Source organism: Chrysochloris asiatica, unplaced genomic scaffold (assembly GCF_000296735.1).
Source record: "Chrysochloris asiatica unplaced genomic scaffold, ChrAsi1.0 scaffold00005, whole genome shotgun sequence".
Classification (NCBI taxonomy): Eukaryota; Metazoa; Chordata; class Mammalia; order Afrosoricida; family Chrysochloridae; genus Chrysochloris; species Chrysochloris asiatica.
In genome coordinates, this window is record NW_006408523.1 from 23330613 (window position 1) to 23336361 (window position 5749).

The window sequence follows — 5749 nt, forward strand, 5'->3', positions numbered from 1 at the left end:
CTATGAGTCGGTTCTGACTCGATGGCACCTGACAACAACAACAACAATGTTCCCTAGTGTAGTCCTGGTGTGGCTGTGTGGGATAAAGCACTGGAACCGCAAGGTCGGTTTGAACCACAGGGTTGGTGGTTCAAACTCACCAGCTCCTCAGAAACCCTATACAGGGTCGCTATGAGTCAGAAACGACTTGACAACACCAACAATCAGAAAGGACCAACAATAACAGCAACAATGTTCCCTAGAGTCCCTGGAGCAGAAGGTGGGAGGCAGGCTGGAATTGCTGGGCTAAGTCTTCTTCCCCAAAGTTCCTGCTTCTACCAAGCATCTGTGTGTTTATATGTCTACTTCATTTAAATGGTTTTATTTGTTAAATGAGGATTTTGCTAATAAATACTGTACAATCTAAACAAAATGATCATTTCTTAACCAACAATTTTTAAACGATGAGCTGTCCCAAATAGATCTGTGCCTGTTTTCTGAGCATTTAGGCAATTGCTGTCACTTGAATTCAACTCTAGATTCACAGGGTAGTCTGAATAGTTTATTTTGGTATAGCTGTAGATATAGATATTATTTTTTAATATCCCTGTCTTCTTAATTCTTTATTGTCCTTTAAAAAAAAATGCTTATCATAGAATTCAACAGTTTGCTAACAGATTATTTGTTAATCTAGGTATCTCCAAGACAACAATTATTTAACATGAATACAGTAAAATAACGTCAGGCCAAATTTACATGACTTGGGACTAATAACAAGGAAGGTTTGTTGTTGTTAAGTGCTGTTGAGTCAATTCTGACCCATAGTGACCTTGTATAGGGTTTCCTTGGAGTGACTGGTGAACTTAAACAGCTGACTTTGCAGTTTAGGTGGCTTTTCAGTCTGGCGCATTAACCCATAGATCCACACCAGGACTCCAAGGAAGGTTTAGCTAGAGCAAATGTAGATCCTGACACATATACCTGTTTTGCCATGAACCTAGAATCAACAGCTGCATATATTCAGAATCAGGTCAGAGAGGAAAAGTTCAAAGTGATGAGTCAAGTGAAAAATGATAATTTAAAAGATAAGAAGTCAGAATTTCACAATCAAGAACAGCAAATTTAGGTTGAGGCATGAAGAAACATACTTTCCTCTGTACTAAATGCTTTCGGTGTTTCTAGTGCCGCAGGCTAGAAAACAGCCAGTGATTCCCATGGACATATCTTCTGACTTTCTACACTAAGACGTTAACTTCCAGCTCTTAATGATGGGCTGAAGGCCTAGAATTCAATATTGCCATTAGATTAACAGTGTCTCCCAGGGAATGCATTAATGTCAACTTCTATTTCTCTAAAGAGTATCCGCCTCATTTTGAATTCCTGTGGTGTACCCTCGCTCTTTGCCAGGTGGACAATTCTGAAATATTCAGTTCACAATGGAAAAAGGTAAATACTTCAATGCTATCCATTTATTTCTAGGCCCAAGAAAAACCTGAGTGCCTCTCAAGCTTGTGATAGGTGACCTTTGTTGTCTGACTGAAAATGAAAAACCACCCATTTTTATATTTAGCTTAATAAGGTACTTGAGGTAGCAATGCTCAATAGCCAAAACTGACTGGTGATTTCCTTTCTAGATGACCCATTAAAATTGACTGAAGATAATGAATTCATCCATCACTTATGACTAAGTGTACTGTCCTCTGCATGCACTCAGGATAATAGCATTTTCGAATGAAGAGTATTAAAATCATCAGATAAATCTAACATTACTGAGGAAAGTCATTTCAAAATGACCATTCAGAGGTCATCATTATGCACATTCATACCAGTTTCCAACTGGTTGAGGCCCAAAATTGGAAAAGAAGATAGCAGGACAAGAAGCAATTTCTTTCAAATGACATCACTATTTTTTAGCTACTAAGTTGCCCAGCTTCTTTCAGGGGGCAGGTGGGGGTGAGGAGGGGGAATGAAGAGAGGGAGAGATTGGAGAGTTTATCAGTTCCAGTGCTGTAGACATTTTCTCTGCTTTTCACACAGTTGAACCTTTGTATATTCCATGAGTATTAAGCCACTTGAAGACATAATATTCACATAGAAAAAGAAGTGAAATGTTCTGCAGAGTAGAGGGCATTTTGACACATCTCTATAAGAGCCTGTCTAGAGTTTGGGCTAAGGAGTTCTGGTAGCGTAGTGGTAATGAGTCGGGCTTCTAATCTCAAGATCAACAGTTCAAAACTACCAGTGGCTTCAGGGGAGAAAGATAAGACTTTTTGCTCCCATAAAGATTTACAGCCTCAGAAACCCTATGCAGGGTCGCTATGAGTCAGAATCGACTCCACGGCATACAACCACCATCACCAGAATTTGGGCTACCTCAAGTTAGATCTGACTTTCACCATTCTAGAGAAACTTTGGCCATGGTAGTTTTGGACTGTGTCCTGGTAAACTAAACTATAAGATGGGGATGATAATATCAGATACCTGGTGTGGCACTGTGGGATAATCACTGGACTACTAGCCACAAAATTGACAGTTCAAACCCACCAGCTGCTCCTTGGAAACCCTATGCAGGACCGTTATGGGTCAGAACCAACTCAATGGCACTTAACAACAAAGTTTTTTTTTTTCATCTCAACTTCATTTTGAATTTATTGTTAAATGCCATCAATTTGGTTTCGACTGATAGCGACCCTGTATAGGATTTCCTAAGAGCATCTGGTGAGGTTGAACTGCCAACCTTGTGGTTCAAACCAACTTTGCAGTCCAGCACATTAACCCACAGCGCCACACCAGGACTCCAATTTATGCCTAGTCATGTGTTTTCAGAATATGGATATTAGTATAAAAGTGACACAATGTATGTAAAATATTTATCATAGTGCCTGACACAGAGTAAGCCTCCAACAAAGATTATTCACTTTGATATTATCTTATGTAGATGCTGCAAAACTAGAAAATAAAGAAGTACTGAGTAAATGTGTTTTGTATGATGACTTACCTTGATGGTCCTTGCTTTCCATTTAATTGCTTAAGTAGTACCATAAGTTCTTTACCTCAAGTCGGTTTAAACTTCAAGGTGCACAGATCAAATCCACCAGCTGCTCCTTGGAAACACTATACAGGGTCGCTGTGAGTGGGAACCAACTTGACAGCACTTGGCAATAATAACAACAACACCCTCTAAGCCAGCCTCTATGTTTCTCTTATCATTAGTGTTTTTTTTAACCTGCTTGATAAGAAACTACCCTTGTTTAACCCAATTAACATATAAAGTTTAGGAAAATTGGTATCTTCAAAGCATGAATTGGATTTAGCTTATGGGGTGGGGCAGGGACAAGAAGTAAGAAATGTCAGAAACTTCTGGAATATGAATTGTTTAATTAGTGGTGCTTCCATCATGAGAGGTCAAAAAAAAAAAGGACCAGACACCTTCTGGTTCTACTATTTATTATGGGCGACTCTTAGGGTAAAGAAAGATGATGAAACTGAGCGAAGTTTGGAGGAAGTGTTATCATGAGTCTGCCTATAACATAGACAATTTTCTCTCTCTAAAGCCAACTTTGTGTCAGATGCCTGGTTGTAACTTTAGTTAAAGGGGACCTAGGCAAACCAAGTAAATTATGTGGAATCCTAGAGATTATCATAAAGTCCATAAAATATTCCCAGTTCCCCTAATTTGTCTTCTCTTTATTACCTCAGGGCCCTAGTCGAGGATCCCTTTCATGATACTCCCGTATGGCATGTGCTCATTTGTTTTCTTTTAATCCGGTTTAGAGCCCCTAACTGACCACTATGTACAGGGCAGACATGCTAAGTGATTCAGACATTTACAGCCTATCTTCACTCAGGAAACATTTACTCAGTACTAGCTAACTAACTCTCTGGCTAGACCCTGGGACTGCAAATAGAAGTAAAACATAATCACTGCCTTCAGGAATTTCATATTCTAATAGCATAATGATTTCACTGAAGTACAGCTTAAGCATTAAAATTGCTCTAGGAACCAAGAGAAGGGAGAAGCTAGTTGATTAAAAAAAAATCAGTAACTGCTGATCAATTTTTATGCCATCAGTGCAAATTCATTTATTTAAATGAAACTCTTTCAAAGACACAGATGGTCTCAAAAATGAAAATATCCCTGGACTACTTCATTGAGTTAACATATCTTGATGGAAGTGAACAAAAAGGGGGCTTCTTTGGGCTTTGATGTTTTCTGTAACAGAACCCTGAGGAGGTGATCCTGATTCAGCAAGGGCTTCTTATTCCTAGGCATTCTTGGCCCCCATGTTCATATTCTGATTCGATTAATATTTATAGACCAGTTACAGGGTGTTCAGCACAGTAACCAGTTATATAATTTCTTTGAACTTCACTTTTAGCAGCAATATTGGAGCATCCAACAGGGATAAATATTTATTGGTGGAACTACATTTCAGAAGGAATTCTGTAAACTCATTATCCACCATGTCTTTGAGCTAGATTCTTATTATACAGAAGGCAAAACTAAAAATAAGGCCCCCAAAACCATTACTTGAGTTTAGAATCCAAGACAATGAATGTATTTATGTAAATTCTATATTTCACAAATAAGATTACTCTTCCTTACTGTAGCAAACTGAAATTTAAAAGATAGGGAAGATGTACTACTCAAGTATCTTTTGTTGTTAGTGCTATTGAGTTGGTTCTGACTCATAGCAACCTTGTATAGGTCTCCAGTGTGTGCCTGTTGGGTTTGAATCATGACTTTGTCACTAGTAGTCCAAGGCTTATCCTACAGTGCCACACCAGGACTCCTTTAAGTATCTTGAGGTTCCTTTAGTTACATGTTGCAAGTTTTATAGACGGATGCTAGGTTCCATTGAGTTGGTTCCAACTCATAGCGACCCCTATGTGCACCAGAATGAAACAATGTCTAGTCCTGAACAGCCTCAAAATCATTGCTTTGTTTTAGCCCATTGTTGATTATATTTGAATATTTTTACATGTAGTAAATTTTTGGTTGCAAAGTAAGACACTTTAGTAAAGCAGTTTGAATACTGAATTCTCTGCCTTCAGAAAAGGATTGTCCTTTTCCAGTCACTTCCAGGGCTATGACCAAAACAGGAAAAGGTCAGGTTGAGGAGTGAGTTATAGGTTGCTGTTGTTGTTAAGTGCTGTCAAGTCGGTTCTGACCCATAACAACCCTGTGTAGGGTTTCCAAGGAGCAACTGCCGACTTTTTTTCTAATCACTGATAAAGTAAACTTTAAGACAAAAAACAGCATAAGAGATAAAGAAGGACACTATCTCATTTTCAAAGTGTCAATTGAGCAAGACGATATAACCATAATAAATATCTGTGCTCCCAATGAAAAAGCACCAAGATATATGAAGCAAACCTTACTAGGATTGAAGAAAGAAATGGATAAATCTACAATTATAGTAGGAGATTTTAATACACCACTTTTGAAAAAGGATAGAACAACCAGAAAGAAACTCAACAAAGTTACAGATGAAATAAACAGCACAATCAACCAACTTGACCTCATAGATGTGTAGTGAGCGTTCAACCCAACAACAGCACAATATATTTTCTTCTCCAGTGCACATGGAACATTCTCCAGAATTGGCCATGTGTTAGGTCACAAAGTAAGCCTCCATAAATTTACAAACATCAAAATACTACAGGGCATCTTTTCAGATAATAATGCTATAAAACTAGAAATCAACAATAAGAAGACTAATGAAATAAAGTCGAATACATGGAAACTGAACAACACCCTGCTGAAAAG